General features: G+C 46.8%; 1 long non-coding RNA gene across 1 annotated transcript; it reads right to left on the bottom strand.

The window, feature by feature from the left end:
* Positions 1-1,927: 1,927 nt before the first annotated feature.
* On the bottom strand, positions 1,928-26,023 carry LOC130707419 (uncharacterized). Its single transcript, XR_009007315.1, has 5 exons — positions 25,655-26,023; positions 25,089-25,241; positions 18,846-18,998; positions 14,183-14,338; positions 1,928-1,994 (listed from the first exon to the last, which is right to left on the bottom strand). It is a non-coding gene; the product is annotated as an uncharacterized LOC130707419 (long non-coding RNA).
* Positions 26,024-27,604: the final 1,581 nt, after the last annotated feature.

Raw genomic sequence — 27,604 nt, 5'->3', positions numbered from 1 at the left:
TGAGAGTGTATGAAAATACTCCAGAATCACATAAAAAATAAGTTAAAAAAAGAAAGCAACCTTTAGCAACTTTTTAACCTCTCAGGTAGCCCTTATCACAGTCTACCTTTTATTGGATCCTGGTACGTGTCTCTCTCTCCCCTAGCACATCACTGTGGAATCTCCTGGAAGGCAGGACCAGGACATAATCATGCTGAGAGCACCTCCTCTCTCTTGCGCCCTCAATGCTTGGCTCAGGCTAACTAGACACCCCCAAAAGGCTGGTTGGGTTGAGTTTTAAAAAACCACTCAGGATAATAACTGCTCCTGAGAAAGCCCATACCTTTGTGCACAGACGTATATGGTTGTGCTGGTGTGTACTTGAGGGGCACGTGTCTGCGTGTCTGAGAGGGAGGGCCAGAGGAGGAATTTTTTTATTGCTGTCAAAACCCATCCTCCCCCGTCTTGAATCCTACAGTCCTGCAGTGACAGCACCAATGATTATATTAGTGATAACTAAACTTTTGTGCATGACCTGAAAATTTAATTTCCTTGTGGAAAGCTATAGAGAACTAAGCTTATTTAGAGCCAAGAACCCATGAACTTCGCAGAAAAAGAAGAGTAAATACCAGATACAGCCATTGGCCTCTAGATTTTCTTGAAAAATTAAAAAGGCACCAGCTCATTTTTTAACGCTTCCTTTAGAAATAGCTCTAGATCCTTTTTTCTCTACACCCACCCTACAGCAGAGTGGCTGGGAAGATACAAGTAACCCTTGAGAAATGTCTAATTCATTCCAATTTATTCCATGATTGTGATTTTCTTTTCTGCATTGTTTAAAGAATTATAACTCCATCAATTATTTTTTCTCAAGTTGCTTGGATGGTCAAGACCCCGATGATATTTACTGAGTGTTCACCATGTGCCAGGCACATACTTTTGCATGCTTTAACTCATGGAATCCTCCCATTTTAAAGATTAAGAAACTGAGGCACAGAGAAGACAAGTAACTTGCCTAAAGTCACACAGCTAAGAAGTGGCAGAGCTGGGATTCAAATCAAGCAGTACAGCTACAAAGCTCAAGACCTTAACCACATCACCATATGGCCTGATAAGTCTGGAATCCTCCTCCTGGTGTTCAAGTGTATCAGTTTTTGAATGCATTCAACAAACACTACCTCTGGTCAACTTAAGAAAAAAAAAAGGTAGAAGGCAAGGAGAGGGGTACATTTCCCATCGTTGGTGGATTTGAGAGGCTGATTCTCAGGGAGAGTCTGATCATCTCAGCCTGGGTTACAACTCATTCCTCAGCTAGGGTTGAGGTAAGCATCCCTAGTCTGCTTCCAAGGAAATGGAGGGGATGCTACCAGATCAAGGTGGTGTGGATACAGGGTGGGAGAAGATGACTCAGGTATAAGCTCCCGTGTCTCTCAGGAAGGAACAGGTCTTGCTAAATTTAATGAATTTGGGGTTGAATCCTAACATAAACTTGGCACCATGGGATTTTCTAGGTGCCCCATCCTTAGAATTCATCCATTCACACAGTTGCACAGATATTCATTCACCAGATAGTTCCTTTTATGTGCAATCATGGTGCTGGGAGATTCACTGTTCCCAAAGACATTTATGGCCCATGAGAGGACATCAGACATATCCACCCACTCATTTCCCAAGCTCTATTGCACACCATTGCAAAGCAGGCACAGTGGTAGGCACCGGGAATAGAGCAGTGAACAAGTTGGACACAATCCTTACCACATGCTTAATCTCCCAATAGATACAATAAATTAGAATAAGTATTATGATGGGGAAATGCAGTCGTCTGGAGTGGCAAACAGCGGAGGTACCTAGTTTGGGACGTGCTGGATATTTTCCATTTGCCGCTCCCAGATCCATTTTCCATCTCTTTCCATCCTTTGTGCCCTCGGGAGGCTAACATGTATGGATTGTTTCAACAGGATCTCTTGTCCTCTGGCTTCCAGTTAGATTCAGCCAATCAAGGCACTGGCAGGAGACTGGAGAGGCGGAGAGAATGAAGGCGAGATATTTACTTTCCCAGCTCCTTCCCTGGTGGGCTAGCTGCCCCCCTCTACCTGAGGTCACAGGTTCTGCCAGGCACCCTCTACACAATCCCTACAACTCCCACCACGTTCTCCTGGCCCCAAAAGCTGCTCCCACCCCTGCCTATTCAAGTCCAGCAGAGGTAAGGCTGCCAGCTCTTGCTAGCTCCAAGGAGGCATCAACTTTCCTTGTTGGAGTCCCTTAACTCTGCCCTCACCTTTGGAAAAGCACCCTTCATTTACCTTGTTTGAGTGAAGGGAACATCGTTTCCTATAGGGGATCAAGTAAGGTTTACCGAAGAAGTGACATTTAAGCTGATACATCCCATTTTAAGCAACAACACCAGACAATGATGCTTTAGGTGACCTGTAGAGTGACTGGCCCCAAAAGGAACTACCACGTTGATCCTCCTAAAGAACTTTTATCCTGAGATTTATTAATTCAGTATTTTAAATGATGTGTTAAATTTGGGGGATTTGCCAAAGAAGTACCCTAACATGAACGTGATGAACCTCTATAATGTGCATTTTGGGGTGATCTGCCCAACCTTCACAGCCAATTGTCTGAAGATATGCACGTACAGTTGAGCCTGCCTCCTGCAACAGCTGACTGAAGCACAGACAGGCAGACACCTGGCCCAGACTGGACCGATAAGTTTCTTTCTCTCGGGGGCTAGGACTCAGGAATGTTGATTCTTCTCTGTGGCTGCTTCTGAGGATAACTGGAGGCATCCTTGCAGTCACAGCACACAACTCTACAAGTGGTTCACTAAACAACTCTAGAGGGGACATTAACATTTGTGGTCCTCCCTTATTTGTGTGTTTTTAAGACAGTCCTCAGTAGACAGTTTCCGTGAAACGGCAGCTTTTCTAATTGGTACAAAAGCACCGTTTGAGCTAGAGGCAGCACTGGAGATCCACATGTCATATGCCCACCACAGCCATGAAAGCCAGTCCTGAGAGAGAGGAGTCCAGTAGACATTCCTCCACTCTCACCACTATTACTCAACATAGTTTTGGAAGTTTTAGCCACAGCAATCAGAGAAGAAAAAGAAATAAAAGGAATCCAAATCAGAAAAGAAGAAGTAAAGCTGTCACTGTTTGCAGATGACATGATACTATATATAAAGAATCCTAAAGATGCTACCAGAAAACTACTAGAGCTAATCAATGAATCTGGTAAAGTAGCAGGATACAAAATTAATGTACAGAAATCTCTTGCATTCCTAAGTGGTGCTGGGAAAAGTGGACAGCTACCTGGAAAGGAATGAAATTAGAACACTCCCTAACACCATACACAAAAATAAACTCAAAATGGATTAAAGACCTAAATGTAAGGCCAGACACTATAACTCTTAGAGGAAAATATAGGCAGAACACTCTATGACATCAATCACAGCAAGATCCTTTTTGACCCACCTCCTAGAGAAATGGAAATAAAAACAATAATAAACAAATGGGACCTAATGAAACTTAAAAGCTTTTGCACAGCAAAGAAAACCATAAACAAGACAAAAAGACAACCCTCAGAACGGGAGAAAATATTTGCAAATGAAGCAACTGACAAAGGATTAATCTCCAAAATTTACAAGCAGCTCATTCAGGTCAATATCAAAAAAAAAAAACAAACAACCCCATCCAAAAATGGGCAGAAGACCTAAAGAGACATTTCTCCAAAGAAGATATACAGATTGCCAACAAACACGTGAAAGGATGCTCAAAATCACTAATCATTAGAGAAATGCAAATCAAAACTACAATGAGGTATCACCTCACACGGGTCAGAATGGCCATCATCAAAAAATCTACAAGCGATAAATGCTGGAGAGGGTGTGGAGAAAAGGGAACCCTCTTGCACTGTTGGTGGGAATGTAAATTGATACAGCCACTATGGAGAACAGTATGGAGGTTCCTTAAAAAACTAAAAATAGAACTACCATACAACCCAGCAATCCCACTACTGGGCATATACCCTGAGAAAACCATAATTCAAAATGAGTCATGGACCACAATGTTCATTGCAGCTCTATTTACAATAGCCAGGACATGGAAGCATCCTAAGTGTCCATCGACAGATGAATGGATAAAGAAGATGTGGCACATATATACAATGGAATATTACTCAGCCATAAAAAGAAACGAAATTGAGTTATTTGTAGTGAGGTGGATGGACCTAGAGACTGTCATACAGAGTGAAGTAAGTCAGAAAGAGAAAAATAAATACCGTATGCTAACACATATATATAGAATCTAAAAAAAAAAAAAAAGTTCTGAAGAACCTAGGGGCAGGACAGGAATAAAGACACAGATGTAGAGAAGGGACTTGAGGATACGGGAAGGGGGAAGGGTAAGCTGGGACTAAGTGAGAGAGTGGCATGGACATATATACACTACCAAATGTAAAATAGATAGCTAGTGGGAAGCAGCTGAATAGGACACGGAGACCAGCTCGGTGCTTTGTGATCACCTAGAGGGGTGGGATAGGGAGGGTGGGAGGGAGACGCAAGAGGGAGGAGATATGGGGATATATGTATATGCATAGCTGATTCACTTTGTTATAAAGCAGAAACTAACACACCACTCTAAAGCAATTACACTTCAATAAAGATGTTTAAAAAAAAAAAGTAGACATTCCGAGAGGGGCAGAGATGAGAGACCGCGGCACCCAACACAGTGACAACGGTGAGAGCGCCTTCCTCCAAGCTTCCGATGCTGCCTGGCTCCTGAGCCCCGTCCTTTGTGACAAATTTCTACCCCTGCCCTCCCTAAACTTCACTCTTACCATAAACTCCCCTAATTTGCTCAGACTGGCTTGACGAAGTTTCTATAACCTGTGTAGTGGGATTACATTTCTAAAACATGCACCGATGTGCTTTTTAATTCTGGCATTTCCTCATACCCCTGTGCCTCTCTCCTGTTTTGGTCAGCCCGGCAGTCTGCATTCCTTCCCTCAAGGAAGCGATGGCATAAAAGAAAGCAGAGGAAAAGAGAAAAGTTAATGACTAACTTCGAGCTTCAAAAGCCTAGGCACAGGAGAATAAGAAGGGCTTGTGCATAGACAATATATTTGAGAGAATATAAGTAAGGGTGAAGCTACCTCTTCCCAGAATAGAAAGGTGTCCCTAGACTAGGGACTGAGGTGGGGGAAGAACGGGGACCAATTAGGACATAACTTGCAGGATCCAAGGACAAGGTGGAAAAGCGTCTGGGGGTGGCTCAGCCTCCACTTGAGTCAGCACTGTCTTTTGATACCGCGCGGGAGTTACGCAGAGAGCTGTAGACATACCAGAGTCCATCTGCCGTGTGCCATATGTCACCTGAGCAAAGGCACCTGGTGGATACCCCCTCACAGGACTTGGCATCTCACCACCAACTGCAAAAGTGATGCCCATTGGGCTCTGGGACTGGGTTCCATCCACTCTGACCCACCCACCCACTGTGGGGTCCAGAGACAACCACCCAGTGACCATCTGAGCAAGCACCATACACAGTGTTGCTAGACTAGTAGGATCAAGCAATGTGGCCACTTAGAGAATTTGTAGTTCAGCAAGAAATTAGGCACGACGAAAATATCATCTCATCCTTGTGGGCAAGCTGGGAAAATGTGGGTTAGATGGCAGCACATTTAGAGAGCTAAGGAGCCATCTAAACAACCAAAATTCTAGATGCCTGATTAATTATGCCAGTGTCCTCTTAGAACACCGTCTCTGTTCTATTCAGGAGACAGCTGATCAAAGTTGAGGCCATATCCAGACTCAGCAGGAAAAAGACTTGTGATCAACTGCAATGCCAGCCACGGGCTTGGACGTGGGATGTGGGACTTGGGACGTGGCACAAGCTCCCAGTGTTTGCCTTCTCCACACTCTACCACTCATGACATCCGTGCCACACCTCCTTCCTTCCTACCTGTGGACTGCCCAGAAGTCAGTCCACGGCTTACTTTTTTGGCTGCAAGTAACAGCAAGCCACTCAAACTAACTTAAGAGAAAAGGGAGGGTATATTAGAAGCATAGAGGGTATCTCCAGGTACCCAGGAAGGAGGAGCTCATCTGGGTTCTTTCTCAAGCAGGAGACGCCAACAGGCAAAACCTAACAAACTACACAATGCTGTAGTCAGATTTGTTAAATCTCCAACTGCACCAATCCTAGATGGGTAGGAAAGCAGCTTGATGCTAGCACCTGTGGTAAGAACACTTAGGATTTGACTCAGGATGAGTCAATGGTGTGATGTGACTGCCAAAAAAACCAATGAAATCTTGGGCTGCACTAACAAAGGAGGAGGTGATGGTGCTGCCTTCAGTTCAGGAATCGTGTATTCAAGGCACAGTGAACAGAGAAGGGTGGCCAAGATGGACTCAAAAATTAGGCTCTCCGGGAAATGGTGGGAGTACCTGGGATATTGCTATCTGGCCTCCTTTTGGGGGATTGGTGGGAATTTCCAGGACTTGGGCTCACCAGTGTGGAGTCTGGAGTTAGACTACCTGATTGAAACCCCAATTCAACCACTTCCTAGCTTTTCCCTACCTGCTAGTAATGTCCTAAACACTTCACATGAAATATCTAAATTAATCCTCACCACAACCCTCTAAAGGAGTGCCATCTTTATCCCTGCTTTACAGATGAAAAAACTGAGGCACAGAGAAGTTAAGTAGCTTGCCTAAGGTCACACAGCTAGCAAGTTGAAGAACTAGGCTTTGAAGGCAAGGAGAATATACTTTCTTTGCTCTGCCCCTAACCAAATGTATGTCCTTGAATCTTGTCACCTCCCCTTATTGTGCCTCAGTTTGCCCAGCTAGCGTATGGAGTAAATAATCCCTGTCCTACTCCATCCTGGAGGCATATGATGTGGCTGAAATGAGATTGTTGATATGGAAGTGTTGGGAAAAGTTTAAAATGATGTAACAAAGGATGCCTTATTACCTTAGCCTACAGAGGGCTCACAGGGAAGAGATAAGGGATGAACGCCACTTCCTAGGCTGCCACATACAGGACTTTCATCCTGGTTGTCCCTCATTTGCACAGTCCAAACCTTCCGGTCTCAGATGATCCAATTAGCCTTTATTGCCACTCATTAACTCCCAAACAGCCAATAGGAGTTGATACACTTTTTGGACACACTCAAAGGTCTGGGGGCTGGAAGAGCTGGGGCTCTACCTCTGAGGGGTCTCCCCACATGCTCTCTCCAGCATGGCGGCCACAGGGTAACCACACAACTTACATGTTGGCTCATGGCTCCCTGGGCATGTGTCTCAAGACAGAGTGAGAGAGCCAGGCACACACTTTTATGACCTAGCCTCAGAAGTCACCTAGCATCACTTCCATCATACCCTGCTTGCCAAGGTGATTACCAAGGTACATCCTGGTTCAAGTGGAGGGAATCTAAACCCAATGGTCAATGCAAAAGTGTCACCATCACATGAGAAAAGGAGCCTGTGGGATGGAATAGATATTGTCATGGCCATCTCTGGGCAGTACCATCTGCCACGGACACTTACTATGTTCCAAGCATGGAGCTAATTATGCCTCATTATCCTTAAACTCACTCCAAAGTCCTGTTCCAGTGGGAGCTATTTTCTCATTTTACAAAAGAAGGAAGACTGAGATACAGAGAGGTAAGCAACTTGCCCAAGTCATATGCCAGCCCGTGGGAGGGAGCTAGGAATGAGCCCCGAGTGTGTTTGTGAGGCCAGGGAAACAGGGGAGGCAAAGATCTGCCTTCCACGAAGGAACACACTGGGCAGCAGCCATGTGACAAGGTGGGAGGCTTGACAGCAGCCTGCTGGGGTTCACATCCCGGCCCCTCTACTTCAAACCACACAACCTCGCACAAGCTCCTTCCCTCTCGGAGTTTCTGTGTGTTCATTAGCAAAATGGGCACAACTACAGTGTCCAGCTGTGAGGACGAATTGACAGCGCAGGTGAAATGCTTTGCACGTCGGCTGGCATCCAATGAGGACTCTATACATGTCAACTGTTATTATTTTAAAAGCAGCCCAAGAAAGACATCTTAAAAATACGAATGTGCTATGACTACCAAAATTATGTCATGTACCCTCAAAGCCCAGCAAATGCTTTTTGTTCACTGGCATCATTACTGACCCTGTGTAGACCAGACACTGCATCTCACTGGCCTAGGAGTCACACCCCCGCCCTCCCGCCCCTCTGATAAACAAGGCAGGTGGTTCTCCAAGAGCCGCTTGGAGCCCTTCCCAGGAGGGGGACCTGGGCTGACTCAGCTAGGAGGGCGTCCAGTGACTCATTAAGTCGCAAGAGCTGATTCCTCTCGGGCCTCAGGAAGGGAGCTAACACCCAGGAGACCCAGTGACTCCTCAGACAGGAGATCTCTCCTCACCCCAGGCCCCCAGTGACTCCTCAGACAGGAGAACATGGGCATGAAAATTAGCAGGGTTTCCATATCAGCAGAGCATTAGTCATTCTGGGCACACACATCTCCAGCTTTAACAAGAAGAGTTTTCAGCTCACTTCCGAATATTCAAACTTATGGCCAGTATCCCTCCTTCCTCCATTCCCATGGCTTCAATTACCCCCCAGAGCTAATGAGTCCCAAATCCATGTCTCAATCCAGATTTCTTTCCAGAGCTGGAGACAAGCCTGCACTCAGTCAGATGTCCCACCGGCCCCTCAAAGTCAGCATGTCCCCACCACCACCTTGGACCCATCTCCACCCCCCTCACCTGGACCAAGCTCTCCTCCAGGACTCTCAGTGACGATTTCCACGGTGCAACCAGGAGTCCAAACCAGAAATCTAACTCACCTTGCCGCCTCATCCCCAGGTGACCCATCACAAGTTGTTGTTTCTACCCCCTGCACCTCCCCTCTGCCAGGTTCTCTTAGAGAGCATCCCCAGCACTTCTGAACCCATCCTTGTCCTTCTCCAAGTCTTCCCCCTCGCTGCTTCTATAAGAACTCTGTAAAATGCAAACATGACCATCATCACTCTGTGCGAGACGCCCTCTTGCCTTCAGAGGAAGTCCACACTCCTTCACACAGCTCCCGGGCCTTTCTTGATCTAGCCACTGCCCATCTGCTGTAGGCTGAATTGTGTCCCCTGCCAAATTTATATGTTGAAGCCTAGCCCCCAGTAACTCAGAATGGGACTATATCGCCAAAAGAAAGCCATTGTCTCATAAATCTGTGTTTCTTGGGCCTCCATATGGACTGTGAAAATAGGAGATGCTTGTGGGCCCTAAATAGAAGGTGACTGATGCTGATTTGGTTCAGGCACCAGAGCCCCGTTTAACATGTAGCAACGTGATGGGCTTATAGCCACATTCTGGGTTTATAGCCTCGCGTCAGGGAAAACCAAGCCCCAGAATTCCCCGCCATGTTAGCTGCCTGGCCAACTCCACAACATCCAGCAAGAAGCCCTCTGTCGCTCTGGGGCACCAGGACACGTGTCCATTCTGCGCTTTAGCACTGAGATCCACTAACAGAAGTACTGTTCCCACCTGCACCATTTGCGGGGGGGGCGGCTTCCTGGGCGCACCCCCTGCACCCTGTCAGCTCAGCTCTGGGCACTGGCCCCATATGGAGCAGAGAACAGCTTCACCCTTAAGTCCCTCTTTGGCTCTGAGTGTCCCCTGCCAAATACTGGACTTGCCTGCATTTTACCTAAATGGAGTGGATCTGGGTTCTCTGAATAATGACCTGCCTGATTAGAAGAAAGAGAACCTGATTCTAGCTCCATCTGGAACTAGAATGAGGGTCCATATGCAGACAGAATCCAACCCACCAGCCCTCCCTGCCCCCCTTCCCCTGTTTGTTTTCATCCATGTCACTTGTCACCGTCATCTAATTTACTACATATTTGCTTTATTTGCTCACCCCTGCCCCCCTCATTTCCAGCAGAATGGGGGAGGGGGGACCATGAGGGCAAGGATTTTATCTGTTTTATTCCCTGCTGTTTCTGTAGCACCTTCAACACTGCCTGGCACAGAATAGGTGTTCGATGCGTGTATGCTGAGTGAATGGATGAATAACTGACACTGGAGGTGGGTCTCCACCCTCCCCACTACCTTGGGAATCCCCTCAGGCGCCCCTCATACCTCACCTTCCTCTAAAAGAGATTTCCATTTGCGCCTAGTCCCTCTGTGGCTATGCCCCTGCCCTACAAATGTCCCTCCAGGGTCAAGGCAGTTTCTGGTCACAGATGTGAAACGAGTCAGGATTCCATGGATCCTGATAAACAGATAAACAGATCTGCCAGTGGCCTGGGGTTCCTGCCCCCTTAGGCAGAGTTCTCAGGTGACAAGAGCCTGAGGCCAGGATCTGTGGTGGTGTTGGGGACATTCAGGGTCCATGGGCGACTGCCGCCTGAGGACAGACAGGAGGGAGCGGTAGTGCCTAAAGGCTCTGAGGGCTGGAGGGCAGGGGCAACAGAGAGAGCACTGGGCCAGGGGTCAGGATCCGGCCTCCCAGGCTGGTCAGCAGTCTCAAGCCCCGCAAGCCAGTCAGACTCCCTGAGCCTCAAGGACCTTTCTGGAGCTGTTGTGACACCAGGAAGAGAACCACCAGGGAGGGAAGCAGGAGAGTGGTGGCTGCACTTGAATCTTCTACGTGACCCACAGGTTTCTAAACCAACTTCCACCTCTTACCTCATTATTATATCAGGGTCAGCATGTGGTTAATGAGCTATTATTATTATTATTCAGTGTAAAAGAATTCAAGAGAGTAACCAGATGCCAAGGCAGAGGAAAAGAAAGGCAGGTGTGGTGCAAAGGTACAGTCTTACTATAGTTGTCCTGCTCCCCAGTATTCTCCAGTATTCTCCCCTATCCTGGCCCCCACCCACTTCTAGGTGGGGCACACATTGGTGGGCTGCCTTGGGTGTGGCTGTGCTTCTGGGCCTGGAATCCTCCCAGAAGCTGCAGTCTCTTAGTGACTGAGTTGAGATCATATGTGATCTCCACCTTAAAGAGGTTCTAGAGTCAGTCAAATGCCAGGTCTACCACTTAGCTGTGTGACCTTAGCCAAGTTAATTACCCTCTCTGTGCCTCACTTTCCTCCTCCATAAAATGCAAATCATGATAGGTAGCACCAGCCTCATACGGTGATGCATTACTGAACACATCCATGTCCCCAAAACAAACCTCATGCTTGCCAGCCTCTCTGCCTTTGGTCTTGTTGATTCCTTCACCTGTAAAGCCCTCTTCCCTCCTCATCTCTGCCTGCTGGAACCTGACCTAATCCGCAGGGCACTGCTCAAATGGCACCACCTCCATCAAGTTTTTCTGGGTCTCTGTCACATGTGCCCTCTCCTTCCCTTCAACTTCCCTGACACGCTACACCTCTCTATGACGTCAACGTGGAGTGGCATGAATGACGCCGCACGTATTTTATTCCCAGCCCCCTTCTCAACGGCAAGCTTTGGAGTCAGACCTGAGTTTGACTCCAGCTTTGCCACCTAATAGCTGTGTGATCTCAGCCCACGTTTCTTAAATTCTCTGATCCTCCATTTCCCCATCTGTAAAAAGAACAGAATAAAACACCTACCTCACAGGGTTTGTAATGAGAATTAAAGAAGATAATGCCTATAGGACATTTAGCACAGTGCAGACCATATCATATGTGCCAGGAAATGTTATTATAATTATAATGATTATTAGCACTAAGTTGTAAAGGTCACCATTTGAAATTCTTTCCTCTGGGTCCCTCTCCCAATTCAGGTATCTCCTAAAACACAAATCTTGGGGTGAGTTAGTGGTAGCCCCAGGGAGGAGCAACTAGTTAATTCTCACTGAAGACTCAGCTGTTCTTTTGACAGCAGAACTTTTTGTGCCTCATGCAAAAGGAGAAGAGAGAAGGGGAAGGAGCAGAAGCTAGAAGGAGTTCCCAAGGAGACTTGTGCCTACTTCTTGGTCTTGACCTTGGTCCCAAGCAAAAGGGGTGTAACATGAAAGATGGCTCCCATGTGCTAAGGGGTCTGCCTGAGGCACCAAGCTGGGACCTTTCCACGTGTTCTCTTTGAACCCCCATGGCAAACCTGCAGTATCATTCCTGTCCCTCTTTACCAGTTGATGACTCTGACCTCCAAGAACATAAGTGGCACACAACCAGTGGCAACATAGCCCAGATTCAAAGCCAGCTCTATCTTACTCCAGGGCTTACTGGACAGGAGAGCGGGTGGGTGGAGTAAGGGGAAAGAATGTTCATCCACCGAGAGCACACACCCCCCATGATAGGGCAGAAAAAGCAATCTGTGAAAATAGATGGTTTTATTTACGGAAAATGAATTCAGCATACAACTTATCATAATACCATTTCTCGAAACATTAACTCCCATCAATGTTGTAAAAGCCTGGGAAGCTACAAAACATCTTTTTTTAAAAAAACTCCCTGTTATCTATAAACATCCACTTTTCAGGCCAACCAAGATGTCGACCCCCCCTCCCCTTGATCTGTTGATTTTAAATCTAGAAAGGTCAGGGGTGGCCACACGTGTTCCTGTGGTTTTGAAAAAGGTTCTCAGAGGCCTGCAAGCCCAGGGGAAAGCATTGCTCACTTTAATTGCTCTGTGAATTAGAGCCTCCCCTTTTGGTTGAAATCCACACCACAAACTTATTATTTTCTCCAGTCCTAGAAACAGTGGTGAAGCCACTGTTTTCTCTTGTCCGATCCCGCCCTCTAGTGGTCCCAACCTAATTGAAAAATAGAGAAAGTAACCCCACCAGAGAGACAAGTGTGCCACCCAGGCCCCTTCACTCCCTTACTCTCTCACCCACCCACCCACCCACCCAGCCAGCCAGCCAGCCACCCATCCCTATGGCTACTCATTTAGCCATCATTGCTTGAGAACCTACTATGTGCCAAATGCAAGCAACAAAGATTCTGGATGCCCTAGGTACTCAGTGATTCATTTGCTAATGTGGAACTTAAGGGTCTGGGGGAAATAGGCCAGATCTGGAGTCCAGAAACCAGGGTTGGAAGCCCAGCTCTGCCCCTTAAAGCCTGAGTGACCCTAGGGACGAAGGTCAGTTCCCTGCTGGACTTGTTTCCTCCCCATGGGGGTAGTAATACCAACTTGCCCATCTTCAAAATAGTATTACATGCACCCCCTTAATCTTTATTTAATTTTCACAACCAACCTGCCCCTCTATTCCTGGAGCACACTTGGGTTTTCATCACAGAGGAAAGGCAGGGGAGCCCATGGGTAAGCCCAGACCACGGCTTCAGAAGCCCTGGGTTCAAATCCCAGTTCTGCCAGTTACCTGCCTTGTTACTTTGGACAAACTACTTAACCTCTCTTAGTCTCTTTTCTTTCTTGTCTGTAAAATGGGCATAAACATAGGGTTCAACAAGATAATTCACGTTCTCACATTTTAGTGTAAGCAAAAGCCCCTGGGGATTTTGCTAACAGGACAGCCCCTTCTCAAATTTACTGGTCCAGAATCTCTGAAGATGGCCCCAGGCATCTGAGCCAAGCTGCCCAGGTGATTCCGATGTACAGCAGCCTTTGACAACAAATGGAATACAGCTGGCCCCCTGGTCGTCAAGCTTGGCCTCACGTTGGAATCTTTAAAAATACCTCCCTCTCTAGATTCTGATAGAATGGGTGCGGGGTGGAGCCTGGCACTGGGATTTTTAAGAATTCCTGGAGTGATTCTCATTTGTAGCCGACGTTGAAAACCACTGCCTTAGTCCCGTGCCTGACATGGAGCAAATCCTTAACACATGTTAAAAGAAACCCTACCAACACATCCGGGTCATGACTCAAAACACTGTGCCTTTATTCAACAACAACACACAGTGAGCCTCTGTCAGGGGCCAGGCACTGGCAATAGAGCAGTCATCCAACCGAAACAGACAAAACTCTGCCCTCAGGGGGGGTCACAATAATGCAGGGGCCAGTGTGTCATCTTGTACTGGGCCCCCAAGATTATGTAGCCCACCCAGGGAGTGGGGACTGCATTTCACACAGGGCCTTGTGGGTCACGGTAAGAACTTTTTCTCTTTGAGATGGGAAGTAGTCACACCTCCCACAGTTATCTGCCTTGGTAAAGAACAGATTTCGAGATGCCATTTCACCTTCAAAAAATGGGACCATCCGATAGCAAGATTTCCGTCGGTGGGGGGACCTGGTCGGGGGGAGACACATGGGTGCAGTGAGGCCTACTCTGACTTACCCTGTCCTGTGTGTCTGTCTGTTCCGCTTCGAGTAAGGCAGTCTGAGCAGGAGACGGACGACCATAGCCTGGAGCTTCCCCGGCCTCTGCTGCTCGCCGTCCTGCAGCCTGCAGCCTCCTTCCTCCCAGCAGACGCAACCGGTCAGATGTTTCCAGCTGTACAGGCAGATGGGAATACTGACTCGTAATCAGGATTTGAGCTTTGCACCTGCTCCCCTTGGCAGGGGCTGAGCCTGTTTCAGAGGCCAGAGGGTGGAGGGGAAACCCTTTTTTAATCCCTGCGGCTACTCAGCTAACCCCCAGCTGCTCGTTAGCATCCATGAGTGAGGCCAGGGAAGCCCCGTGAAATCTTGTTAAATCACTGAGAGCGTGCCAGGGAGGGAGGGTGGAGAGGCCTCTCAAGGTCTTCCAACTAAAATAACTGACTCAGTCACTCACTCTCCTCTCCCTGCATTATCTTTATTCATAGTGCCTATCACAAGCTGACACCTTATGTTTGTTTACTTCTCATAGTCTGCCTCTCCCCCTGGAATGTAAATTCTGCGTTCATCACCACGGTGTCCGCAGCACCAAGGGGTAGGACACCTAGAGGGAGGTTTGTTGAATGAAGGAATGCCTCGTTTTCAGCTGACTCCAGTTAATACCAACTTTGCTGCTACTAAATGCTCCAGCGAGGAGAACGGGGCTGGGGGAGAACTAACTGACAACAGCAGTTCTGTGTAAGCAGGACAGGAGACTATCTTTCCCTCATAAAGAGAGAGGATTCGTTAGTTGAGTTTGCAGGGCTTTTTTCCCTAGGAGGAGGAGGGGGAAGGGAAGGGATCAAATGGGATCACAAATGGGAATCCCAAGTACAGCCATCAGAAGTCCTGTTGGACCTGCGGGGTTTTTTTGTTTGTTTGTTTTTTGTTTTTCCTCCAAAAGCATGGTTCCACGTTAGAAACCCAGCCTCCCTGGAAAAGCCTGCTGGCAACGACGGAGCGCCGTTCCTGCAGGGGACCAGCAGCCTGCTGCTGTGGTGCCACTGCCCCTCTACCCAGGCAGGGCTCTCCAGGATGCCCCCTCTGAGCTGCCTGCCCCTCACATTCCCTGCCGGGCTCCAGCGCCCTGTGTCGCGGGCCTCTCCTGCTTCTGCCCTTCTGGCTTTGCTCCTGATCTGGGCCTGGGGGCTTCCTTGCCCACTCCCAGTGACTGAACCCAGATTGTGCTGGGCAGTGGACTTCACCTGGTGCTCTGCCCTCCCACGGCTGCCAGGCAGCGTGCAGCCTTCTAGACCTGCCTGCAGAGCTGCAGCCCTGAGCAGCCAAGGTCACCTGGGGGACGCCCAGCATCGCTCCTATGTAACCACAGGGCCAGCCAAGGGGGATTATTCTTTTTCCTTCCCTCATGTGGGAATTTGGCCACCAGGGTGATTTTATTCAGGTCACCTTCCCCAGCTCAGAAACCATCAGTCCCCTCCCCCTTTTTGCTTAGCCTGGTAGACATAAACCCCCAGCCTTCATGATCTCTGGCCCCCTCTCCCCTTTATCCCCCCACCTTAAGTATTTCTCAACCAATCTCATTCCTTTTCATTTCTTTCTGTGGCCTCAATCCTCCAGCCCTGCAAATCGACTCAACTGTCTCTGGCACGCAGCCTGTTCCTTCTTGTTATTAACAAGGCTGAGAAGAACGGATAATAAATAAGACCTTGCTTTCAAAGTGCTTTCACACCACCAACCCACAGTATCCCATGACCCATACAAGGTAGATACTGACAGGCAGAGTTTAACTGACTTGTCTACAATCAGCAGCTAGTTGGTGGTGGAGCCAAGTCAGGAACTTACTTATGTCTTATCAGGAAATTATCATTTGAAAAAATAAGTGAGGGACTTCCCTGGTGGTGCAGTGGTTAAGAATCTGCCTGCCAATGCAGGGGACACAGGTTTGTGCCCTGGTCCGGGAAGATCCCACATGCCGCAGAGCAACTAAGCCCGTGTGCCACAACTACTGAGCCTGCGCTCTAGAGCCCGCAAGCCAGAACTACTGAAGCCCACATGCCACAACTACTGAAGCCCACGTGCCTAGAGCCCATGCTCCACAACAAGGGAAGCCAGCGAGATGAGAAGCCCACGCACCACAACGAAGAGTAGCCCCTGCTTGCCGCAACTAGAGAAAGCCTGGGCGAAGCAACGAAGTCTCAACGCAGCCAAAAGTAAATAAATAAATTAATTAAAAAAAAAAAATAAGTGAGTGGAAGAGACAGTCCAGATTTTAAAATATGACTTTATTATATTTCAAGGGCAAGATTTATTCCCCCTCCTTAGTACTGTAATTAAAGTAAATGGAATAAGATTTGGTATTATATTTGCCTTTCAAACAACTTTTCAGAGGTGCCTGCATTGCTCTGCAAAAGGAAAGCCATCTGCTCATTTATTCACTGCATTAAACACCTGCTCATTCACTCAGTCAACAATTTTGTGTTGCACTCTTACTGTGTGCCAGGCCCTGGGCTTGACACGAAGCATGCACTGGCGAGCAAAACAGGCCCAGCCCTGTCCTCACGCACTTAAGAGTCCAGTGGTGAAGTCAGGTGTTAAACCAAGATTCACACCAAGAGTGTATGATCAGATAGAACCACCATATGATCTAGCAATTCTACTCCTGGGTATATATTTGAAGAAAATGAAAACACTAATTCAAAAAGATATGTGCACCTCAATGTTCATAGCAGCACTATTTACAATAGCCAAGATATGGAGGCAACCTAAATGTCCATCAACAGATGAATGGATAAAGAAGATGTGGTACATATATACAATGGAATATTACTCAGCCATAAAAAAGAATGAAATTTTGCCATTAGCAACAACATGGATGGACTTGGAGGGTTAAATGCTTAGTGAAGTAAGTCTAACAGAGAAAGACAAATACTGTATGTTATCACTCATATGTGGAATCTAAAATATAAAACAAATGACATATAATAAAACAGAAACAGACATAGCTACAGAGAACAAACTAGTAGTTACCAGTGGGAAAGGGTTGTGGGGAGAGGCAAGATAGGGGAAGGGGATTCAGAGGTACAACCTACTAGGTATAAAATAAATAATGGGAAGATCCCACATGCCGCGGAGCAACTGGGCCTGTGAGCCATGATTACTGAGCCTGCGCGTCTGGAGCCTGTGCTCTGCAACAAGAGAGGCCGCGACAGTGAGAGGCCTGCGCACCGCGATGAAGAGTGGCCCCCGCTTGCCACAACTAGAGAAAGCCCTCACACAGAAACGAAGACCCAACACAGCCAAAAAAAAAAAAAAGGGCTTCCCAGGTGGCGCAGTGGTTGAGAATCTGCCTGCCAATGCAGGAGACATGGGTTTGAGCCCTGGTCTGGGAAGATCCCACATGCCGCGGAGCAACTAGGCCCGTGAGCCACAATTACTGAGCCTGCGCGTCTGGAGCCTGTGCTCCGCAACAAGAGAGGCCACGATAACGAGAGGCCCGCGCACCGCGATGAAGAGTGACCCCCACTTGCCGCAACTAGAGAAAGCCCTCGCACAGAAACGAAGACCCAACACAGCCATAAATAAAATAAATAAATTAAAAAAAAAAAAAAAAATTTAAAAAAAAAAAAAAAAAAAAAAAAAAAAAAAAGAATGTATTGTACAGCACAGGGAATATAACCAATATTTTACAATAATTTTAAATGGAGTATAATCTATAAAAATATTCAATCACTAAGTTATACACCTGAAACTAATATAACACTGTAAATCAACTATACTTCTCCAACACTATGTTAGTCTGAGCATCCATTTGTCTCACCTGGACTACTGTAGTCACCTCCTAACTGGTCTTTCAGCTCCACCCTTGCCCCCGTCCAGTCTATGCTCCACACAGCAGTCAAGGGGCAAGTGTTCAGTTTGTGCACATAGAGTCTGACCTGGGTTCAGACTCTTAGGCTCAACCCTGGGGCAAGCCACTTAAACTCTCAGCTTCCCCATCTCTCAACCAGGAGTGATAAAACCGATGTCACAGTATTGTTTGAGCATTCGGTGGATGGTGTGTGTACCACACTCAGCCTGACTCCTGGTTCATAACGAGTGCTCCATAAACGTGAGTTATTGTCACACTGATCCTGGATTCCCTCAAGGCCAGCTCTGCATGTTGAGCATCAGTTGATGCTGATGCTGGTCAGGAAACCAGGCAATGCCTGATTCATTATATGCCAGCCTCTCAGTTCTTCCCCGGCCTTTGGTGGCCACTGAACAACGATTCCAGCTCCATCACTTGGTGTCTGTTACTCATCAGGGATGCACACCGATACCATCGCCTTGAAGCAGAATTTTGAAACGTGACATGCGATGGGGTTTGGACAGAAGTTTTCTGCACTCAGAATGAAACCACTTCCTGAAACACCTATTCCCCAGACCCAGAGGGGAGCCCTGACTTTTGCAGGCTCCAACTCTGAGGCAAGATTTTGCTGTCACATCCTGAAAGCAGTCTTGGCCAAGAGCGGAGGTGGGTGTAGCTGGGGCAGAGCCATTGCTCATGATGTTTGTGTCCTACTGTGGGATTTCCAAACCATGAAAACAAAACTCATCCTTTTGAAGACACTAGACCCAAACATCACAGGCTGGGGAACACCTGCCGTGTGGTGAGGGATTCCAAGCCGGGCCCCTATACTTACCTTTTCTTATCTTTTCTCACTCCTTCCCCTTCCTGGGAGGCAGGGTTCAGGATGCAGAGTCTGATGGACGTGAGTTCAAGTCCCAGCTCTGCCACTCGCTGGCTGTGTGACCTGGGGCAGCTGTGAATGCTCTTTGAACCTTGGTTTCTTCATCTATGAAATGGGAAATAATAATAGGAGCTATGATCGTTGCAAAAATAATAAACATCATATCTGAAAATGGAGAAGCAGCAGAGGACAGCAGTTAAGAGGATGGGCTCTGGAGTTTGAATCCCCCTCTTCCACTCACTGGCTGACCCTTGAACAAGTTACTTAATCTCTCTGATTGTCTCACCTGTAAAATGGGAATAACAACTGTTCTTCCCTCAATGACACACGGTGGGAACTAAAGGTGTTAACACAGGTAAAGAGCCTTGAACAGAGGCTGACACTTAGAAAGTGCCCACCCTTGCTGTTATTTCCACCCAATTCCTATAGCCCTCAGAGGACTGTGTGAGGAACTTGGGTGGAAGGGAGGTCCCGAGATCAGGTGTAAACCCATCACTCTCTCCATTACAAGGAGGATTCATTGCAATCTTCCTTGTTTCCCAGAATGCTTTGCAACTGGTCGTGAACTGACTCCTGAAAAAGAGGCAGCTGGGACCTGCCCGGGACAAGCCTTCCCGTGGATCTGTCAGGGAAGACACAGAGGCAGGCACAGTCTCTGAAGGGACAATGGACTAACACAGACACGTGGAAGATGGACATGTCTCCTGCAGTGGTGCCAGGATACGTGGTTTGCGGCCTCTCTGTGAGGTTCTGCTCTCTAGGACTACGTAGCATCCGAGGTCCAGCAGGACAGGAAGGGATGTCTCATCGGAGGGCATGGTGAAGGCGGTTCCCTGCCCCGGATGGTCACTTGCCTGCTCGCTCATTGCCACATCACAGGCACAGAAGGTGAGCCAGCCTATGGGTGGCCCAGTCATCTGGTGAAGAAGATGCACAGAGAGGGCATGGCTGGATGCAGAGACAATACGTGGCCAGATGCTTTGCGGTACTACACACAGACGATAGGTTCCCCAGAACCCCGAGAACTGGGACATCGGCTGTCTGGGGCTGCTCTGGGGCCTCAGGACAGAAGGGACCTGGGGCAGGATCACTCTTGTTGCGGTCCTCCTCCCTATCCTCTATGTCATATCGGTGTCTTATCTGACAGACCTGGGTACGAATCTAGCTAAGTAATCCTGGGGGCAAGACTTATCCTGTCTGAGGTTTAATTTCCCCCATCTGTCAAATGGAGTTGATGGTGGGACTGATGTCATAGGGTTGTGAGAATTAAATGACTCACTCCAGATACCTGCTGAGAACAACACCAGGCATGTTTTTCTGTATTCAGTGATTTGCTTCCAGTAAGTGGTTACTGCCATTGTGGTTGGAAATACTCTGACCGTTTTTATTCTCCAAATTCTACCACACATCCAGCCTCTCAATTGCCTGGCACAAAGTAGCATCCAATCTCTCTATAAGCCTCAGAGAAATTGAGGGACTGCCCAGAGAGATAAAGCAAGGTAAAAGTGAGGTTCAACCTATGTTTACAGGGAACAGATAAGCAGATGCAGAGGAGGACTGGATTTGGTTATTTGTGTATTTATTCATTCATTCAATTATCCAACAACTATGAATTGAGGGACCATTGTGTGTCAGGTCCTGTTCTGGCTCCTGGGACCTGAAGTGAACAGGACAGAGATAGCCCCTGCCTTCAAGGAATTCACATTCTAGAGCAGTGCTGTCTGATAGAAATGTCATGTGAGCACATACGTGACTTTAATTTTCTTATAGCCACTTTTTTTTTAAAGGTGTAATGAATTTTAATGATATATTTTATTTAGCCCATTATATGCAAAACATAATCATTTCAGTAAAGTCAGTATTAAAAATTATTGATGAGATAATTTACATCCTTATTGCACTAGGTCTTCTAAACCCGGTGTGTATTTTACACATACAGCCATGTCAGTTCAGACTGGCGACATTTCAGGTGCTCAGTAGCCACGTGGCTAGTGGCTACCACACTGGACAGCACAGCTCTCGAGTGTGTGCGTGGAGTCAGCTAGATTGGATCAGAAAGACTGTGACGGCTTTGGGGAGAGGGGACCAAATTGCGTCCATCTCTGCACCCTCGTATCTAGCATCTAGCACAGAGGGGGCATTTTATCAGCCTCAGGTGAATGAATGCAGGGTGGACGCAAAGACCACAGGCTCAGCGGACAAGGTTTCAACCCCACTGCCTGTGACGTTAAGCAAGTTATTTAACCTCTCTGCCTCTTGTTCTTATTTGGAAGATGGGAATTATAAAAGTTGCTCATTACAAGGTTTGGTGAGGATCAAATGAGTAAATAAACATACAGCACTCAGAACAGCATTCACTGAGTAGAATGTCCTCAGTAACTGTTGGCTCTCACCATCATCAACATCACCATCTCACCTCTGTCTCATTTTACAGGTTTCATTTGCATCTTGTACCTCTGCTCAGGCTCGTCCCTCCCCCTAGGGCTGCCGTAACAAAGTGCCACAAAGCGGGTGGCTTAAAACAACAGAAATTTTTTCTCTCGCTTTATTCTTCTGGAGGCTGGAAGTCCAAGTTTATCTTCAGGGCCATGCTCTCTCTAGAGGCTCTAGGGGGGAATCTGCCCCATGCCTCTTTCTCAGCTTCTGGTGTTGTCAGCACTCCTTGGCACTCCTTGGCTTGCTAGATGCATCCCTCTAATCTCTGCCCCGTCATCACGTGGCTTTCTTCTCTCTACGTGTGACTGTCTCTGTGTCTCTTCTCTTCTCATAAGGACAAGAGTCATATTGGATTAAGGGCAGCCCTACACCAGTACGACTTTGTCTTCATTTACATCTTGATGACATCTGCATAGACCCTATTTCCAAATAGGGTCACATTCACAGATACCAGGGGTTAGGACTTCAACATAACTTCGGGTGGGGGAGACACAATGCAACCCACAACCCAGGGTTACTGTGAGGATGAGACACTCCAGTGCATGTAAACACCCTGGCACCTCACAGATGCACCTCCTCTAGGTTACGTTGATCTCCTCTGCCAGCACCATGGCCACCAGTGTTCACCAGTGAGACTCAGACTCAGAGAAATTGCCAGCTGCGGGGCCTGTGACTTGAACTAAAAATGCATGAGAGTTAACTCCCCCCAGGGTGAACTTTAGCCACTGGGGGACCAGAAATGGGAAAGAACCTGAAGAAATAGTTCCTCTCCATCCCCCACACAGGATACTGCAGGGACAGAGCTCCATAAGGCCTCTCGGCTGATGCCCAGACCGATGGAGCAATCAGCCAGCTCGTTTCTGTTTCTCTCCACACACTCACCTCTTCCTCACGCCTGCTTCCCTGGGGCTGCACTTCTCCATAGTATCAGCACATAATCCCTCAGACTTGCTCTTGCAGAGAACCTGGACTAAGATACTCAACAGATGGCAGTTCCACTGCCTTTTACAGATTCAACCCAAATGATGTCACCTCCTCTAAGGAAGCTCTGATGTGCCCCCCACTCCTACCCCAGTTCCCCCACGCACCCACAGTGCTCTGAACACTCACATCTATATAGCACTGACCAGATCGTATTACCGTTACTTGCTTCCTTGCCTGTCTCCCCACCCAAACTGTGACTCCCTCCATGGACCACAGTCTACTCATCACTGTGTCCCCAGCACTCAGCATCCAGATATTTGATAACTGAATTTTTCTGATTCAAGTAGTTAGCATCTACGGACATGATGTCATTGGGGATGGGGGTGTCTATAAAATCTCTCCATGCACTTCCACCCTGCTCCTGAGAAAACGCCTCTTCTATCTACTCACTGATGCTAAAAATGACTTTTCCAGGTGTCAAAAATCACAATGAGAGCTAAGATGTAAAATGCAAGTATCTCTGAGAGAGAAAACTTAAGTCCTTAAATTCTCACTAAAATGTAAATGACTGATAGGGTGTTTCTTTTCTGATAGAGGCAACAGAGATGACCAACCTAAGGCATTTTATTCCACATACAGCCAACACCATGCATAGAGCAAAGAACTTTGGGGTAGTCTGAGGGCTGAAAGGGTGAGGGGGTAATTTAACTCCCTCAAGTTAGCTCTGCCAATCTGCTATGGTGCCCCAAACTCCTACTCCCCCATGGACAGAGTCTGTGAGGCAGTAAAGGAAACTAGCCCAGAAGCCGGAAGACATGGTTCTTTCACTGGGGTTTCTGCCTGCTGGCTGTGGGATCTTGGACAAAGCACTTACCCTGTCAATTCCTTTAAACAGAAAATTAAGATGCTCACGATAATGAAGATGATGATTCAGCCTCTGGTTTTCTACAGGGCTATTGGGAAAATCAACTAAGTAACATATAGGAACCTGCTTCCCAATATGTGAAGCAATTTACGTATGTGAGGAACTTACTATTTTTAAATTTGTCATAAAGACCTTCTTAACAGAAGGACCTTCTTTCGCAGAAACTTAGAGCTCTCAGGGGAAAGTCAAGAGGGAAAAATTCAGTTCCCTGTGTGACTCTCAGCCACACACCTGTCGGTGTTCTCCTGCCTTTAGGGCTCAGGGTACCAGGAGTCTGCTGGCCTCTTAGGCTCAGGGGAGCTACCATCATCCCGGGTGCATCCTCACGCACACTCCCATCCCCTCTGAGCTCGCAGACGAGGATCTGGCCTCCAGGCCTTTCTCCTGGCGTCACTGGGCTCTTCACTAAGGACTAAAGCTCCACCTGAGTTGGAATGTATGAAGCACCCAGGTCTAATCTCAGGTTTAACCCGAGGGGGTATTAGCTAGATATGTTTTTTCCTTTTGGTGGAAAGTTTAAATGAAGAACCTTGAGAAATGAAAAGGACTACAAAGTGAAATCAGAATAAAAAAAACAAAAACAAAAAACACTGCATGTCTCCTCCCAGGGATGTTTCTGTTCTCTCTAGGAAATACCCCAAAATGTAGACTTTTCCTCTCTAACTCTAGATTCATGCTCACACATCATCATTGCTGCCAAGTTTGGTTAGTCGAGATAGTTACAAAGGTCTGCCCAGGTGTGAGGGGAGAGAAAGCTGACCCTCCCCCACCCCAACTGCAACGGAGATGTGTCACATTATAAAAATGTCCCATCAAAGAGCAGCATGTAGGATAGGATATACGTTACTGTGGCTATCTTTAGAAAACTTTATCTGCCACACTAGCTTTTTAATGAAAGAGGAAAAGCTTTCATTAAAGATTACTAAATCAGGCTGAAAAATAAAATGTAAAGCAGTGAATTATTATAGGCATTAATATTGCAAGAAAACAGCATGCTTACCAAAGCATCCCCTTAGAATATAGTTTGACAATAATGATACTTATGATGCTTCTCAGCCTGTACAGTGTCTCCATATCATGCTCTCCTTTAAACCAGCAATGCTGTCAAGCTGGGGCATCCACTTCCAAGCGAGGGAGACTGAGGTTGCCAGCAACAGGTGCCTTGCCCTGGGTCACACACTGTGTAGTGACAGTATTAGGGCTTAAACCCAGGGCTTCTGACTTAAATTGTGGTGTCCTTTCCACATCTGACCAGCATCCAGTTTGAGTGATATTTAGCCTCCATTTTAGAGAGCTCAAAAACCCATAAGACATTTTCAGTCTAGTAATCGGGTTCTAGACGTGGCTTTGCTACAGTTTGAGTCTGAGCAAATCACTTTCCTCTCTGAGACTCAGTCTCTGCATCTGTAAATGCAGAGGATCGCACTGGAGGAGTTTAAACTTTTTCTTTAAAAAAAAGAAAAATTTAAGCAACCACACCCTTTCCCCAAGTGAAACCTTATGAGGATTCCCCATTCTATGCAACATCTATTCAAAAGCAAAGCTGCTCTACCCACCAGAGCTAAACATGCAGCGACCCCACTATACGTCCATGAGTATACACTCGACAGAAATGCGTTCATTTGTCCACCACAAGACTTGTGCGTGAATGTTCATGGCAGCTATGTTCATAATACCAAAACCTGGAAACAACGCCAATGTTCATCAACAGTGGAAAAGATCAATAAGTCGCGGTGGTCATACAATTCCACACAGCAACAAAAAAGGACAGGCTACTGTTACCCACAAAAAACATGGATGAAACTCTCAGATATAATTTTGAGCAAAAGAAGCCAGACACAAAAGAGGATAAACTTTGTAATTCCATTTACATGAAGTCCAAAAACAGGGAAGATCAAGTAGGTGGTTACCTTTGGGAGGGGACAGCACAGAGCCTGCCCAGGGGTGCAGAAAGTGTTCTTTATCTTGATCTGGGTAGTGGCTACACAGATGTATATACATGTACAAAAACTCATCAAGCTTTATCTTTGAGATTCCTGTGCTTTATGTCATGTAAGTTGTACCTCAAAAGAAAAAAAGAAAAAATTGGAATTCCTGTGGCTGAAGTAAACAAGAGGGTTTTGAAGATCCATTTGTTAAGCCTTCACCCCACAATCTCCATCCACCCACCCCTTGGGGGACTCTAAGGGACCACCAGACTAGACCATCTCTAAGGAAAGAGTAGATCCAATAGATTCACTTTGGGAATTCAGCTTCAGTCGCTTTACCTCAACATCATCTTACAGGTGACAGCTGCTTCAAACACCCAACTCCCCATTCCATGGGTTTCTCGTCTTACCCTTGTTCTTGTCACCTTCTTCCCCACCCTGCAATGCCCAAAGCCCACGTGCTGCCCCCAGGACCAAAGCCCCCTATATACCCTCCCTAAGTATCACCACCTCCTTCCAATTTCCCAAGAAGGCCCATGCAAGCTTACCTCCTGGTGGTGAGCACAAGCTCCCAGGTCCATCCACTGAGGTTCAATTCCTGGCTCCTCTACTTGTAGCTGGATGTGCTTTTTCTTTGTGCACTGAGGTTGTTAACTGCACAGACCTCATTAAATTGTTAGGAGAACGAATGAAGATAGTACATGGAGAGGACTTAGCACAGTGTCCAATCCAGCCTGGGTGCTCAGTAAGTGTTAGTTACCGTTCTGATCACTGTTTTCTATTCTTCTGTTCTGTCATTGCTTGTTCATGACTAGAGAATATATAGCTTTAAAATATTAAAATAGCCTTGTGAAATATTTACCACATGCTTTGTTGGACTTCATCCTCACAGCCTAGACTCCTTTTGAGTAGACTGAGGTTAGGTTTCCAAAGTCACACAACTGATCAATCAGTGATGGAGTCAAGACTCAAACCCACTCCCTCCTGCCCCCAAAGTCCATCACAGTCTGAGCTCTTGGCTACTTGCTTAGTGAACCATGTAACAGAGTTTACACAGAAGGCACCCAATCCTAAAAGAGTGAATATATACTGGGCCCACTGGTGTGATAGAGTTTGGAATCAAACAAATCCAGGTTCTAATCCTGGGCTGTGTGGTTTACCAGCTGTATGAACTTGCTCTAATTGTTTTATTTCTCCCTGCCTCAATTAGCTCATCTGTAAACTGAGACACAGTAGTGGAATGCATTAAATGAGATTCCTAACTCTACCAAAAGGAAAGAAAAGTTAACCCCGGGGATTTCCATCATCATGGGATACTGAGGAGGAGTGATTTGGGGAAGAGACCCTATATTTCATCCATGTTCACCCAGTTCAGAACAGAACCACTTATCTAGGGACAACCCCTCCTAAGACTAGGGAGTTTTTTAATGATCAAATGATTCTGAAGTATGAAATGTTAACTTTGTTTGTGGTTCTGGTCTTTTTTCCTCTGTTGTTAGTTTTAAAAAACAGTTACTAAAAACTAACCTCCCCTCTCAGTCTATCTTCCTCTTCCTGTTTCCAAGACAGAGCCTATAATAGGCAGTTTTGGTTTTCAAATAGCCCATCTTTCTAATTCTCTGTTCCTGATTTATCAGCCATGATATTACTTTCATTCTACTCTAAAGGGACAGCTATGCCTTGAGAGGAATTAGGGTGACATCCTAGACCCCATTATTTTAGGACTTCCAGGTTGCTGTGAGAAGCAGGTGGCTGGAACAGTGACTTAGAGTCGGAAGGGAAGGATTTGGCAATAAACATGGGTTTAAAAGGTCTGACATTCATACACACTCACTTCATAACTTTTCATCACCATCAAGAGGTAAGTGGGGTAGTCATGCTCTCTCACTCACTTCCACACAAATTACTGAGGCTGCATTTTCTTCTGTTGACAGCCCCCCTTCTTCCCCTGTAGCACTGCCTTTGATGGCCAATGGATCAAGATTGCACCTCTCCAGGCCTGACAGAACATCATCATGTGAAGTGGGCATATTCAAGCAGCTGGCGGGAGTCCAGTCTACCTGGAAGGGCACTTGGCCATCAGAGTTGAGTCTTTAAAAGGCTGATACCCAATAACTCCAATTATACCCAATTTATTAAGGAGCCTCAGATTGCCAGGGTTTCAGACACAAACATCACCAACTGTGTGCTCTCAAACCCTGTTTAACAATGCTTAAAATCATCTTGGTCCAATTGTATTATAGGTTATTCAGTCCCATTTTATTTCTATAGAGCTCTGTAGAACTGGATGTTTTTGCCGAGGGAGGATCACAGAGAGTTATAATGATCAGACGTCAATGAGAAGTAAACCCCCCAAAGGATCTAAAAACCTGAGAAGAGAAAACAGAAAGGTTAGAAGGGGAGGCTAAGAAGTGACAAGAATTTCCAGAAGGAGTTCAATTAATGCTGTCATCCTAGGTGAGGAGCAGTCCTGGGCTGGCCTCCTTCTCAGGATGCAG

The sequence above is a fragment of the Balaenoptera acutorostrata genome, chromosome 2 (assembly GCF_949987535.1).
Source record: "Balaenoptera acutorostrata chromosome 2, mBalAcu1.1, whole genome shotgun sequence".
Taxonomy (NCBI): domain Eukaryota; kingdom Metazoa; phylum Chordata; class Mammalia; order Artiodactyla; family Balaenopteridae; genus Balaenoptera; species Balaenoptera acutorostrata.
The sequence above is the reverse complement of the archived record's forward strand: the minus strand, read 5'-3'. Positions and strand labels throughout refer to the sequence as shown.